The sequence below is a fragment of the Amborella trichopoda genome, chromosome 2 (genome assembly GCF_054954075.1).
Source record: "Amborella trichopoda isolate Santa Cruz 75 chromosome 2, AtrichopodaSantaCruz75HAP2 v2.0, whole genome shotgun sequence".
NCBI classification, from domain to species: domain Eukaryota; kingdom Viridiplantae; phylum Streptophyta; class Magnoliopsida; order Amborellales; family Amborellaceae; genus Amborella; species Amborella trichopoda.
Genome location: NC_142337.1, coordinates 52,521,675 through 52,538,311, shown reverse-complemented (window position 1 = coordinate 52,538,311; position 16,637 = coordinate 52,521,675). Strand labels below are relative to the sequence as shown.

The following is a 16,637-nucleotide window of genomic DNA, read 5'->3' as shown; positions in this document are numbered from 1 at the left end:
TGCATATGTATAGAGTGTTTATATATACACTAATGTATAAGACAATGTATATACTTCTTATCAGTGATATATAAAGTTATTAGCACAATTTGTGTTCATATTGATGTATGGCAATATATAACCATGGTTTTCAGTGTATTTATATGCATATAACCATACTATACATTAGTTATCAGCTATATATACAGTTAATAGTGTGTAAAAAATACATTGATTTGTGTGTGTGTATGTGATGTCTGTATATATATGATGTGTAGATACTGATATATGAGTACGTTTAAGGTGCAAAACTGAATCTTTACACGACACTAATATATATATTCTATATACATAAACATATATGACTATATATATGCTTCTTATCAGTTTATACAATTATTAACGGATATGTACAGTGATTTATATACTATAAACACACACACACATACCCACGCATGCTTGTGCAAGTACACATACAGACACACACACACCCACACACATACATCCGTCTGCCTGCCCGCCCGCATGCGCCCAACCATACACACACACACACACACATGCACACGCGCGCGTGCACACACACATACCCGCACGTGCACAGACACACACCTGCCTGCCTGCTCGGCCACGTGTGCCCACCCACACACGCACAAACCAACACACACACACCCACACACGCACCCTCTTGCACACACCTACCTAAATGGATATGAGAGAGCGAATCTAATCTAAACATGCGTGACATAGAATAAAAGAGAGAAATAGTAATCTAAAAATAACTAATATCTTTCAAACCAAAAGAGGTATTGGCAAGAGGTCTTTTCCATATTAAAATATATTCAAAGAGGTACACTTCCATAGTACCCTCATATTAATGAATCTTGACTCTTGGAGTGTCAATTCCAAGGGGATGGGAATCTCGATTTCAAGGAAGACGGAATCTCGAATCCATATGTGGATGAAACTTGGATCTATTTCGGTCGAAAAACGCTCCTCAAAACCTAGGAATTTCATTCCTAGTGATTCCTATTGTACGGACAACGATTCCTAAGACAATAATCTTTTAGCCGGCCGTGATTCCAATTTCTAAAACGATTCAAGTTCCTAGACATTTCCAACAACTATGGTTTAGATTGTCTATGGGCTCAAATGGGATATTGATAACTCCTTGGAAGGATCATCTAGGCATAGTTATCATGGCTAGATTGGGCTAGCTGGTCCAACCAAGTAGATTGTGGACCGGTACCTTGCCTAGTCTAGTGCAAAGTAAAATGGGGTTTAGCCAAAATCCCGTCAAATGAAATGTTTGACTAATCGTCTCTGGTCTGACTTGCAGGTTTTGTCCAATTAGATCGGTTAAAAAATGATAAGCAATTATTTAAAATATTCATATTTTAAACTATTTTTGCAATTGTTCTTTATTATTTTTAAATGCGATCCAACTAGTTTGTCGTTGTTTAGACCGATTTTGACTATACTAGATGTTGATCTTGATAACATTGCTTTATGCATTTTTCTTTGTCTATTTTGCATGTATTAAAAAATCTCACTCTTAAGTTTATTTTATTTTCTATTGGATCACTTGATCTAAAGAACGTTTAGGATTTCCAGGTATATTTTTATCTCAGTTCTTCTATTTTCTATTTGATTAGTTCATCTGAAGAACTTCGAGATATTATCTATTTGTTTATATCATATATGTCAATATCAGTATCTTTTAGATTCAACTCGAATTCGTGTGTTTATGTTGTCCATACAGTAAATTTAACTCTCGGCGTATTCTAACTCTAGTTGTTCACTTGATCTGATGAACAGTTGGGTTAATTTAGCTGCCAAATTTGCTCCTCAAGCTTTTTTTTTCATCTCCACTACCTTCCATGTTAATGATGTCCACAATTACTGAACCGCCAAAACCAATGTCATCATTGCAATAAATAAGATGTGAATTACATATCATTTGTAAGGTTCCACAAAATTTTATCAGGCATATGCCAGATACTTGAGGAAAGAATGGCATTTGCTTTTGATTTTATCAGTATGGCTGGGGTGAGTCTTTCCATTTTGCTCCAAGGTATGTGACTTGGTCGAGTATCTCATTTGAAACAATTTGATCCTCTCTCTCTCTCTCTCTCTCTCTCTCTCTCTCTCTCTCATATTATATTATCTTCTAACAAATGATTGCATGCTAAATATGTTTTTGGAAGATTACCAAAAATCTTTCATCAAACCATGGTCTTAGCAGTTGCTTTATTGTAGATGATAAAATTGAACACCTCTATACTTTTCAGATTGAAAGGAGAATCATTTCGGGAAAGCATCAAACGATATGAGCACTTCATTGCTCTGCAACTTGGTTTAAAACCAGGAATGAAGGGTATTGGATGTGGGGTGCGGAATTGGTGGGCCGCTACGCCAAATTGCTAGATTTAGGTAACATATTATTTACATGGAAATGCATGTCCTTACTTTTCTATGCCTAATGTTCCTTACTTTTCTATGCCTAATGTATTATAAGAAATCTGTATTATAATCCATATGATCGTGGTGATCAGAAGGTCACGATGGTAATTGCCAACTCACCGTCCGATCAATAAATGGTATGGTGATGGAGGGAGGGTGCATGTACAATTTGCGCTCTCTCCACCATCCATTCATCCAGCCATGATGGGATGGTCTTTGACCCTTCTCAGTTCTCACTTTGCTTTGCCATGAAAGTATAGATCTTATGGTACTTTCATTTGTACTGTAATCGAGCAAGTTTAGAATATGATGAGCTTTATGACTTGCCTATTATTGACTGCATACATGCACACCTATGTCAAGAAGATACCAGTACATATGTTAGTGTCTGGCATAGGGCATAGATATGAGTGTTAGTATGCCAAGTTCAAAATTGATATTTTAAACATGACACATCCATATGTCATTTAGGTGAAAGGAGTGATTTTAAATGACCTTGAAGTACTTTTGTGGTGAGATCTTAAACAATAAAAGGTTAACAAGAAAGGTCTTAAAGTTTCTACAATGTCAACTATAGGTGCTCCTTCTATAGTGTGTACACACGCCAAAAATTACGGGTACATCCACGTTACATACATGCTCATATATCTATAATGTTTAGCATGGCCGCTTCTAACATGGATACAAGTGTCAAAAGTTATAATCCCAAATCTTTTGGACAAGGTGGGGTCTTAGGTGATCTTAAAGTACTTTTGTATGGGATTTCAACAAGAAAGGTTATAAAGAAGGGTAGGGCATAAGTTTCTGTAATGTCAGACACAGCTGCTCTATCCATATTGTGAAGTTACACACCAAATACCATAGATATGTCCATATTACATACATGCACACATATATGTAATGTTGCGCTTGCTTATGCAAGAATCTATAGATAAGTAGAGTAACAATGATCTAGAGACTATCATTTTGAGAGTTGGAATGCCCACCATATTGGATATCCTAATCCAACAACAAACATGCAATCTTTTGATGTGATTCTTTTTTGGGATGAACTTGGTCTACGATCCTAGATCCTTGGGCATATTTGCATCCATAGAGAAGCCAATTCTTTCCAAACTCTTCCTTTTTGACTAGTTTCTTTTTTTTTTTTTCTGAATATATTAGTCCTCTTTGTTGACATCTATCTATGCTATCAAATGGATCATTTGGTTTTCTTTTTCTTAGGGAATCCAATGATGAAAAGCGTTAATATGTACATATGCAACATGAGCATGTCATTTTGTATTGCATTTGAATAGCTTTGAATTGAAGAGTCGTAGTTTTTACATTTTAATCTTCTATTGCAGCTTAACTTCCATTACTGCATTGAACAACAATGAATATCAACTTTTCAGAGGAATTGTAAGTAATTTATTTTTTTCCCATATATATGATGGTACTTAGTCTATAGAGCATTATTCTTTGACGTTTTGAGTGAGACCTGGGCATTATTCTGTGACCCTACGGTACTTAGTTTGTAGGCCATTTTACCCTTTTTTGGACTTCTTTTTTTACACGACATTTTAGAATGCTCTGATATCAAAAAGAGGTAGAGGGTAGAGAGGGCTTCAGGAGGCCGGAAAAGGGTCAGAAAGGCTGGAAAAACGTAGGATTAAGGAGTAGAGAATGGGAGTTAAAGAGAGAGTAGAAAGGAGACAGAAATAGGTAGAGGGTATAGAGGGGTTCAAAAAGCCTGGAAATGGGTCAGAAAGAGATTGAGGGGTAGAGAGGAGTTCAGAAAGGTTGGAAAAAGGCAGGATCAGGGAGTAGAGAATGGGAATTAAAGAGAGAATAGAAAAGAGAAGAAGGGGAAATGGAGGGAGCAAATGATTAAAGAGTAATTAATCCTTAATTTATAATTAATCCGAGAAGAACTTGGGAAAGAGAGTCAAAACTGTTTTACGGCTTCTCGGACGAAATTTGAGGGAGAGAGAACTACTAAGATGGAAAAGAGAATGGTTTTTTTTTTTTACACAGGGGTGTTACCTGGAATAATAAGGAGGTAGAAAGACGCTAGATGGGAGGATAGATGAAGGGGTTGAGTATTGTGCTCAACAATCAATAGTTCGTCGAGATACCCTTTTAAGGGCTGTGAGTTGCTGGCCCTCTCAGTCAGATCAGCTACGAACATTCAACAACACCTGATGGTGTCCCTAATTGATATTACGCTCATAGTAAAAAAGAGCTTCGATATCCCGAGTTTCATAGGGGAACGGGGTTGGACGAGTTCACCAAAGTACTATTAGAGCGCGAATACTCTACTGAGCCTTGTTACCCAATTTGTTTTGTACAAGCAAACACAACTTCACTTTTTCTTTATTTTATGCAAAGATGTTATATATTTATAGCTAAAAGTAGCTTAGATTACCACACAGGGTTACAAAACAATGGGCTGAAATCATGGGCAAAAACTAATACCACCATAAAAGCAAAACCATAAGGTACATTAGTACATCCACTCGTCACTCATTTTTTTTTCCACTAAAAAAGAAAATAGTACATCCATTATTTAAAAAGTAAAACCATTTATAAAAAGTAAAACTACTCTGTAAAACGACTCACAAAAATCGTGGGCTATGGTTATAGTGTGACAATTTCTTGTGTGACAATTTCTTCTATGACAATATTTGCATCCTGAAATACTTCTTCGAGTTGTTCGGCTGTCCTTCTTGAATTTCTGGTTTTGGAAACAATGCTCTGAGCTATTTCGGGGCTTTCTATGGGCATTGTGTTGCAAGTCAAAGCAGTCCTCTAGCTTTTGGATTTAGCCCTTGTTTCTTGTGTAAAACTTGTAATGTTTGAAATTTCCTCTTTTGTGGATTTTTCTGAATTTGGGGATGCTATACTCTTCTGCTCCTTCTACAGTGTTACAAACTTTATATCTTACTTTTATATGTCCTAGTGTCATCCTTATAACATATCTTTTTTATTTCACCTCTGGCATATCTCACAACATCAGTCATTATCAGGTTTTTGCACTGCTATATTTTTTATGCAGGGAAATTTGAGGGAACAATAAAATTAGCAAGAAACAAGCCAAACACAAGCTTTTTTGGAGAAACCCTAAGGCTTTCTCCCACATATGGTTCAAGCCTTAGGCTTCTTTCACATGACAGTGTGTTTTTTTCTAAAAGAGGAATATGTGAATACCTCTCCAGCCCATCCACACGTTTATTTATAATAGAGAATTATTGTTTTAGACGATATTTGTCCATACAATTAATTTTTGACCAAAAGGTCATAACTTAAGCATAACTTGAAGCTAAACTCCCTAACTTAAACTTAAATTTTGTAATGATAAATTTACCCCTGTGAATAGTACCCATGGATAGAACTCATGAATGATACTTATGAGTAGTTCCCATGAAATAAACAAAAAAATATAAAAACTGTAGAATCCTAAAAAACTCAAAACCCTAGAAATAAGCCCTAAAAGCAAACTATAACATACATCCTTTAAAGTTGAATAAAAATAAAGAATAAGTTCAATTTTTTCCTCCATCATTCTCCTTTGGTTGGAGAAAATTTGTCCTCGAGTTTTGTAGTGTGCCATGACGAGTTCAGCAACAACAATACCTTGTTCAACCTTCTTTTGCTTTGTTGGCTCAAATATTATTCATGGTAAAGATAATTCCTCGAGAAATGGATCTTGATATGTATATTGAGGAATTATGGCCACAATTTGCAGTTTTTGAATCAACCATGCTTCCACAACACAATTTTGATTCTAATACTTTGAATTTCTTGAATGCTCTATATCTTCAATATTAATGACATCTTCAAATGCCATGATTTGAATCAGTCCTCCTATTGCTTTCTTTCTATATTCTTCACCTCATTCCAAGTATCTTCACCTTCATCTTGATCCTTATAATAGATCGGATCTCCTAAGAAATCTTGTTGTTCATCTGAGTATATATCGAAGATTGGGGATGAATCCCAATCTACAATTTGCTGACTTTTCATGCAATCTATGTGAAAATAAAAAATTTCATCCATAAAATCGAAAACCCTTGAGTGGTGTTCCCCATATCTAAGTCTTTTATCACTATCCTCATCACCCGACTCTACACGCGGAGCGAGAAAATGAAAAGGTTTGCACTCGAGATCATCTTGGGATAAAAGATCACTGTCTTGTCCATTATTGAGGCTCGCGAACTGCTGTACCAGTTGTTGTACTTTCCTTTCAAGTTCCTCAATTCTGTCATCTATTGGATTGCGGAGGAGATTTACAAAAATCCCCCTTCTATGGCCCCTTCTATGCTACCATAGATTTGCGAAATCACAAACTCTAAGAATATAATCAACAAAAAATTGCTGAAATGAGCGAGATCTAGGTTGTTTTGGCAAAACTTTGACAGAAATCAGCATACTGTAGACCCCAGTTTAACTTCCCCTCTTTGTTGTTGGTCTAGGGCGCAAAAAAAATGGTGATACAATAACTTTGTACTTGCTACAGTAACTTCCATACTTGCTATAGTAACTTCCATGTAGATCGCAGGGTCTGATACAACTTGATGCAAGAAAATTAAGGGAACAATAAAATCAGCAAGAAACAAGTCAAACACAAGCAATTTTGGAGAAACCCTAAACCTTTGTCCCACCTATGGCTCAAGCCTTGTGCTTCACTTTACAAGACAAAGTCGTTTTTTTCTTAAAGGGAAATATGTAAATACCTCTCTAATCCATCCACGACCTTATTTATAATAGAAAATTATTGTTTTGGACAATTTTGTCCATGCAATTAACTTTTGACCAAAAGGTCCTAACTTAAGCATAACTTGAAGTTAAACGCCCTAACTTAAACTTAAATTTTGTAGTGACAATTTACCCCTATGAATAGTACCAATGAATAGTACTCATGAATACTTGTGAATAGTTCTCATAAAATAAAAAAAAAAAATATAAGAACCCTAGAACTTCTAAAAAACTAAAAGCCATAGAAATAAGCCCTAAAAACAAACTATAATATACATTCTTTAAAGTTAAATAAAATAAATAATAAGAACAATGTTTCCTCTATCAAATTTTCATAGAAAGTGTTTCAAGAACAAGTTTTGGAATAATACCTGGAAGGGATGTATGATAATATGCATTATATGTTGCATTATTATGTAATCCCAATATGTAACATTCATTGCTGTAGCTTTTTGAATATTCCTCAAAATATCATTATTTTGAAGTTTTTTTTCTTAGCAAAACTGTGTCTGTGGCAATACTGTATTTGGGATTCGGAGGCAATTTTTTAGATTAATTTGGATCCCAATTCAGTAAATCCTGTTACAACAATGACATTTTGTCTAGCTTCATCAAGATGATTCTACCAGTGGCCAGACATTCCCTACATAAATTCTGTTGCATAACTTATGGCATCTGACTTTGGCCATCTTATGCTGGCTACATATATTTCTTTATGTATCCAAGCTATGATCTCTTGTTTTGTTTTTTAAAGAGAATGAGTTAACTCATGAATACTCAAAATCGGAATATATTCTCTTATATTTCTGAGACCATATTGCTCAATAGTAGCAATTCTCATCTTTTTCATCTGAGACACTTAGGATGATTCTTCCATTTGTTCAGAATTTTGAAGCGAATGAAAGCTAGGAGGCTTGAATTTGAAGGATTTTACAACTTCATCCGCTTTCCTCTTTTTGTAATTTTCTTTATTCTCAAATATTTGCCAATGATTCTCATGGATTTGTATAATTTTTTCTACTTCCTTCTTATTTTCTTTCGTTTGCTTTGCTCTCTTATTCGCCAATATTTCTATTTTTTTATTTCTTGAATTTGAGATTCTATGGCTGATATATGCTTTAGAGCATATGAGGTTCGATTAATTAAGTAGTTCAACTGGTGTACCTCATCCTTTTGAACTCTTTCAGAGTTGATATTATGTATTAGTTAGGACCTTCAGGATCTTCTAATTTCTCTAATGACTAATGGCTGGCCGAATTCTTCTTTTACTGTAGTTACCATATAGCTTTGAGCAATTTGAGCAACTTCCCTGTTAGGTGAAAATTTGTTGGGAAAAAAGAACTTCAAAATATTGATGATTTTGAGGAGTATTCATAAAGCTAACAAAATGAATGTTACAGATTGGGGTTACAAAATAATGCAACATGCGATGCATATTATCTTGCATCTCTTTCAGATAATATTTTATAACTTGTTCTTGAAACACTTTCTACGAAAAATATAGTAGTAAAAAAATCTGGTAATGGCTGATGTTGTGGGATATGCAAGAGGTAAAAGAAAAAAGTAATGTTATAAGGATTATATTAAGACATATATAAAAGCAAGATCCAAGGTATGTAACACCATAGAAGGAGCCGAAGAGTATAACATCCTTAAATTCAAAAAAATCCATAAAAGAAGAAATTTCAAATCTTATAAGTTTGACACAAGAAACAAGAGGATTAAACCAAAAGCCAAAGGACCGTACTTTGCTTGTCAACAAAAGGGGCATCTTGTAGCAAAATGCCCACAGAAAGCCCCGAAACATATCAGAGCACTGTTTGTAAAACCAAATATTCAAGAAGATTGTTCTATGATAGAGACAACCGAACAACTCGAAGAAGCATTTCAAGATGAAAATATTTGTCATAGAAGAAAATTGTCGCACTATAACCGTAGCCCATGGTTTTTGTGAGCTGTTTTATTTAAGAAGAGTGGTTTTACTTTTTATATATGGTTTTGCTTTTTAAATAGTGAATGTAATATTTGATGTTTGAGTGGAAGAAAGAATGAGTGACAAGTGGATGTTCTAATGTAACTTATGGTTTTGTTTTTTTAGGGTGGTATTACTTTCCACACATAGTTTTAGCGCATTGTTTTGTAAACCATTGTGTGGTAATCTGGGCTACTTTTTGCTATAAATATGTAACCTCTTTGCATCAAATAAAACTGAAGTGAAGTTGTGTTTGCTTGTCCAAAATAAATTGGGTAACCAAGCACGGTATATTCTTCGTGTTCTAATTGTTCTTTGGTGAACTCGCTCAATTCGTCCAACCACGTTCTCAGACAAAACTGGAGATATAAAAAAAATAGAAAGAGGTTGAGGGTAGGGAGGGGTTCAGAAAGGTTGGAAAGGTAGGATTAAGGGGTAGAGAACGAGAGTTTAAGAGATAATAGAAAATATTAAAACGGGAAAAAGAGGGAGCAAAGGATTAATTAATAGAGTAATTAATCTTTAATTTATAATTAATAAGAGAAGAACCTTGTAATTAATCCTTAATTTATAATCAATTGGAGAAGAATTTGGTAAAGAGAGTGAAAACCATTTTGTGGCTTCTTGGACAAAATTTGAGAAAGAAAGGAGAACTAATATGATGGAGAAGAGAAATTCGTCACCATACTTTAAAACGAAATAAAAAATGTTAGTGGATCTCTCCTTAACCCTTTTCACTTTTAATACCTTTCGCAAAGCCTTTATAAATCTTTTCTTAAACCCTATTTACTTCTCTACCTCATTTTGGTATCTAAGCCCGTAGGTTCATTCCTTTGGCTCTCACTTTACCACAGTGAAGAGTGGTGGAAAAGAAGTTTGCAGCAATGGCAGTTTACATGTTTGGCACTGAGTTAGTCATTCAATTTAATTTTTATGATGAAAGTGTGCCAAACAAGTTCACTATTTCTGCAGTTGCTAATAAAGAAGGAAATGTCTATTCCTTTAGAGATCTACAACTGGATAGTCCTCTTAAATGAAGAGATTTTGATGATGCTACCTTAGGAAATCTCAAATGGGAAGGTGCTCCCTTTCCAATAGATGAAATCGTTCAATGGGGAATGATATTTTCAGATTTTAATAGGAAGAGTATATACTATAAATTAATATACATCGAAGAAGGACACTTTGCAAACTGGTATTGCCCTATTTTCAAAACCATTTGCAAAAAATTATCACCTGAAAATATGAAGATTTGTTAAAATTCATCATTCTCCTTCCAAAACAAAACAAGAGATCGTAGCCTGGGTACACAAAGGTATAGATGTCACTAGCATAAGAAGATGATCAATTTCTGATGTTATTAGATAGGCAACTATGTTCTTACAAGGAAAAGCTAGATACTGGTGGAGTCATCTTGATGATGCAGCAAGAATACCAATATTGTTGCAGGATTTACAGAATTAGGATCTAAATTAATCTCAAAATTTGTCTCGGAATCACGAATACAGTATACCATAGATTTTTTTTTATTGGAAAAAAAAAACTCTAAAGTATTGATGATTTTAAAGAAATTTTCAAACGCTACAGTGATGACTGCTACAAGCTGAGATTACATAATAATGAAACTTGCAATGCATACAATCATACATCCCTTCTAAGTAATATTCTAGAACTTGTTCTTGGAACACTTTCAATGAAGAACATAACAGTCCAAAACCTGGTAATGGCTAATGTGGTGGGATATGGCAGAGGACAAATTAAAAAGTTGTATTACATAGATGACACCAAAACATTACATAAAAGTAGGATCTTAAGGTATGCAATACAATTGAAGGAGTAGAAGAGTAACAACATCCCTAAATTCAGAAAAATCCATAAAAGAAGAAATTTCAAACCCTACAAGTTTTACACAAGAAATAAAAGGATAATGTTGAGTGCTAGAGGACCATGTTATACTTGTCAATAAAAAAACCTTGCTTTTCTCAAAAAACAAGAAGAATACCTTGCTGCACAATGTCCACGAAAAGCTTTAAAGCAGATTAGAGGACTATTTGTAAAATCTGATATTCAAGAGGACTAGTTCATAATAGAGACAGTTGAGCAACTTGAAGCATTTCATGAAGAAAATGTTTTTATCATTGAAGAAATTGTCTAGCTGTAACTCGAGCCCATGGTTTTTGCAAGCTGATTTACTTTTTTCAAGTGGGTTTACTTTTTATAAGTGGTTTTGCTATTTGTTTTTTGAGATAATAAAAGAATGAGTGACGAGTGCATGTAATAATGGCTTTGTACTTGGCTTAGTACTTGTTGCTTTTAGGTGGATGTACAAATAAGTTACACGTAGATGTACTTGATGTATAAAGGTACTGTATGATGTACTAAGGTCCTGTGTGGTTTTGGCGGTATTACTTTTCGTAATGGTAACAGAAACCACACAACAGTATCACTTTTTGTAATGGTAACATAAACCACACAATACTTTAGTACATCATGTACATCAATATGTCACTTATTTGTACATCTACTTAAAAGTAACAAGTACTCATACAAAGTCATTATTACATACATTTGTCACTCATTCTTTCATTCTCTCAAGAAGCAAATAGCAAAACTACTTATAAAAAGCAAATCAACTTGAAAAAAGTAAATAAGCTTGCCAAAAGTTTGGGCTTGAGTTACGGTTGGACAATTTCCACCTTGCTCAGCTGTCTCTATCATGGTCCAGTCCTCTTGAATCTCATATTTTGCAAATAGTGTTCTGATATGCTCTAGGGCTTTTTGTGGACATTGTGCAGCAAGGTATCCTTGTTGACATGCATAATAGGATCCTCTGACTCTTGGTTTATCTTTTTGTTTCTTGTGCAAAACTTGTAGGGTTTGAAACTTCTTTTTTTATGGATTTTCTTGAATTTAGGGATGTATTCTTCTGCTCCTTCAATGGTGTTGTATACCTTAGATCTTGTTTTTATGCATGTTTTAGTGTCATCTTTGTAACGCAACTTTTAAATTTTTCCTCTGGCATATCCCATTACATCAGTCATTACCAGGTTTTGTACTGCTATGTTCTTTATTGAAAGTGTTTCAAGAACAAGTTTTGGAATATTACTTGGAATATCATGTAATCCCAACCTATAGCAGTCATTACTGCAGCTTTTTAAGTATTCTTTAAAATCATCAATACTTTGGAGTTTTCTTTTTCCCAGTAAAACATTATCTGTGACCTATTGTATTGGTGAGTTCAAGACAAATTCTGAGATTATTTTGGATCCAAATTCTATAAATCTTGCTACAGTAATGTCCTTCTGCCAGGGATCATCAGGATGAGTCCACCAGTAACCAACTTTTCCTTGTAAAAACTCAGTTGCATAACTAGTGACATCAGAATTTGCACATCCTCTTATGCTGGCGATATATACTCCTTTGTGTACCCTAGCTATGATATCTTGTTTTGAAATGAGAATGAAAAACTTTTAGAAGTCTTTATATTTTCATGGAGCATTTTTTTGCAAATGGTTTTAAAAATAGGCAATACCAGTTTGCAAAGTGTCATTATTCTTCTATATACATTAATTTGTAGTATACACCCTTTCTTTTTGAAAAATTGAAAATATCTTTCCCCACTGAACGATTTCATCTATAGGAAAGGGAGCACCTTCTCATTTGAGATTTTTCAGAGTAGCATCATCAAAATCTTCTTCCTTAAGAGAGCTATCCCATTGTTGATCTCTAAAGGAATATTGATTTCCTCCTTTATGAGCAGCTACATAAATAGTGAACTTGTTTGGCTCACTTTTATCATATAAATCAAATTGAGTGATTATCTCAGTGCCAAGCATGTAAACTGTCATTGTTGAAAACTTCTTTTCCACCATGCTTCACTGTGGTTAAGTGGGAGCCAAAGGAATGAACCTATGGGCTTTGATACTAGAAAGAAGGAGAGAAGTGAAGACGTTTAAAGAAAAGATTCATAGAGGCTTAGAGAAAGCTATTAAAGTGAAGAGGGTTAAAGAGGGATCCATTTATGAAGGTTTTTTTTTTTTTTTGGAAAAATAAAAGAATCGTGGCGAATTTCTCTTCTCCATCTTATGAGTTCTCCTCTCTCCCTCAAATTTCGTTCGAGAAGCCACAAAATGGTTTTGACTCTTTTTCCCAAGTTCTTCTCTGATTAATTATAAATTAAGGATTAATTACTCTACTACTTAATCCTTTGCTCTCTCTTTTTCCAATTTTTCTCTTTTCTATTCTCTCTTTTACTCCCGTTCTTCTACTCCGTAATCCTACTTTTTTCTAGCCTTTCTGAACCCCTCTTTACCCTCTACCCCTTTTTGTGCCTAGGCCAAAAGAACATGAAAGTTCATTTTTCTTCACTTACAAACACATTAAGAATAAAAGGAATTATTCTCATGACATTTTTCAGAAATTAATATTTGAAGAATGCTTGGATTGTGAACCTCCATTCTAGCAAATTACAAGCCTATTTTTGCATGTACACCATAGGAAATATTTGAAAAGTGATTGCAACCCATCTATGGATGGAATGCACCTTGTACGCCCTTAATTGTGAAGTCTTAATGTGAATGCTAATTTTCCATAATATTAAAAACCTTAAAGCATGATGTATAACTGCTTGAAGGATATTTGATAGGCCTTAATAAAATTTTACACTCATCCTCTGGATTCTCTGGATGGAAAAACAGACAGCTATATAAGATTTGTCCATTATTTTATGGATGCATCCCCATTTAATCAAATTAATCTGTTTATCATACATAGGCTCACTATATTAATTCTATGGCTTATAAGAGCAAAGGCTACGGATTAAATTGCAAGGCTGTGGTCAGCATAATCCGCATAATATCCCCTATCAACCAAACCAGCTTGCACCTATTCCACGATTCATACATGTCCATTTTGATATTGGATTAGCATAATATAAGGTAGAACTTAATTTAGTTCTCTTCTGATGGATCATTGGTAACCTTCAAATGGGGAATTATTTTTTGAATGTGTGCTAATATCTCAATCTTCTCATTGTTGACTTATTTTTTATCTGTGGTAGTCTAGTCTTGTATGAGTAAATATCCCAATGTCAAGTTCCATATTTAATTATAAAGATAGGTCTGGATGAGTTGGATCAGTTACCTAATCTGCAATCTTGAACAAAAGTGTCCTAGACAAACATTAATTTATAAAGCCTGATCAGAATAAATATTGGACCAAACAAATCAATGAATCTTATGTATATGTCACCGAAGCCATCAATAGGTGCAAATATGAGGTAGAGGACTTGATCTTGATATATTTGTCAAGATTGAGGTATGGAAGCACAGGAAGAGAGAAAAAATGACAAAATATCTGTTGAATTTTCAATTTCAAAGAAAACATGAATCTAGTGGCCTCCTATTCCTGTTTGTCCAAATTGGCATCAATGTCTCATCCTTAAGGCCCATGGCCCATCTAAATATCAAAAGATATGGTTCATTCAAATCTTCGTTGCCAGCTTATAAAAAAAAAGATTAAAAGAAAAGAGTTTACATCTTAAATGATTGATTGAGGTCTGAATTAGCTGATTTTGTTTTTTATGCTGAATGACAGAATTATCCCTATTTCCTTGACTTACTATCATGTTTAAAATGAAGTTATTGTTGCTGTGCAGGAACTCAACCGTATAGCCGGGTTAGACAAAACGTGCGACTTTGTGAAGGTCAGCTTTTTGTAAGGAGACACTTCTTAATTCCATATTGTGAAGACTTCTCTGGCCAAATGGTCTCATGAATTTGCATTCTTCGTGTTGCAGCCTGATTTTATGAAAATGCCATTCCCTGATGACACTTTTGATGCAATCTATACAATCGAAGGAACCTGCCATGCAGCTGATGTAGTACGTGCTCACCAAACTGTGTTTGTCGCGGAAATTCCTATCTGCATTTTCTTTGAAGGTTCTTACAATATAATTTTAGTGGGAGTGACTAATTCTCTCATGAAAATCAGGTTGGATGCTATAAAGAGATATGTAGGGTGCTAAAGCCAGGCCAATGTTTTGCTGCATATGAATGGTGTATGACTGATTCTTTCGACCCAAACAATCAAGAACACCAGAAAATCAGGATACTCTTTCGTTTATGTTTTTTGTGTGTGCACACTTAGGAGAAATGCCAAAATGTTTCTGATTTTGGTATTTCCTCAGAACCAGAAAATTTGGTCACACCCAATGCTTCTCTCTTGCAATCCAACTATCAAGAACACCAGAACTAGGGGATTTTGATTGAATTCAAAGACCCTGTGTGTGTGTGTGTGAGAGAGAGAGAGGGTGCCCATGCTTATGTATGGTGGAGCAAATTAGGTGCACACATTATGTGTTACTCAATCTACACTGTAGCATGTCTGCTTGTAAATGTGCTTGTATGATTATCTGCTTATCCAGAAGTTAAATCCTGAGAACAGGCAGAAATCTAGATTGGTGATGGCCTTCCAGATATAAGGACAACAGGGAAAATTAATGAAGCATTGATAGAAGCTGGATTTGAGGTAATAACCATGATATAGTTACCACTTCCACAATAATATATCACCAATGTCTCCATGTTCTTGAATTGGCAAAAATATCCCTAAGTATTTGCAATAAAAATAAATGGCCAGTATCTTACAAAAGTTTTTTTTATTTTAGCTACTCCGAAAACTCAGATATAAGATATAATTTTTTTTTATAAATGAGTTTATGTCTTACATTTTATATTTCAATTTTTTTTCTATATAATTTTTGCTTTCAATACAAATGAAGATGCAAATTTATATAAATAAGGGCCTATGCAGAGGGAATGCTTTTCTTGCTACTTATGCAGCTATAAGTTAAGGTTCATGACCAATTAATGATAATCCAATCTTGAGATGCGGATATGTATCGCAGTGATAATTACCATTTGATCTTGATATCTCAACGCTTGGTAGGATCCAACAATTATGGACTTGTAGGCAAACTTTCCCCATGATTATTCTCCCAATACAAAATAAGACAAAAATGTGTTTTTCGAAAACTCAAACTAAACTAATTTAAAGATAAATCGATTTTCCCTTGCTTTTCATATTAAAATACAAAGGTTTTTTTTTTTTCTGCCTGTCTTTTTGTTTTTGTTAATCTTTAAGCCCCAATAATTCTTTTATCCAGATTGCAAAGCAAATGATATTGTTTTGATGGGTGCTTCTATTTTTAAGGTTTTGTGGCAGAAGGATGTGGCAGCTGGTTCACCTGTACCTTGGTACCTGCCCTTGGACAATAGTCCCTTTTCGTTCAGCAGCTTTCGTGCAGCCGCACCCGGCCGATTTATCACGCAGTACTTGGTATGTGAAAATGAAATATTAATAAATTCCCTCCAAAAATGACTGAAAATTCAAATTTTGTTGGAGATTACCAGTCCTCTCTCAGATTAAAATATGCTTACAAGCCCCTCTCCCTCACATTGTCTCGCGAACACATGCGCACGTATGCAAA

General features: G+C 34.6%; 1 pseudogene across 1 annotated transcript; it reads left to right on the top strand.

The window, feature by feature from the left end:
- The first annotated feature begins 2,009 nt into the window (after positions 1-2,009).
- On the top strand, positions 2,010-15,295 carry LOC105420448 (cycloartenol-C-24-methyltransferase-like; annotated as a pseudogene). The gene is made up of 6 exons (XR_016050422.1): positions 2,010-2,050; positions 2,268-2,409; positions 3,786-3,840; positions 14,805-14,852; positions 14,946-15,029; positions 15,140-15,295. The product of XR_016050422.1 is annotated as a cycloartenol-C-24-methyltransferase-like (transcript).
- Positions 15,296-16,637: the final 1,342 nt, after the last annotated feature.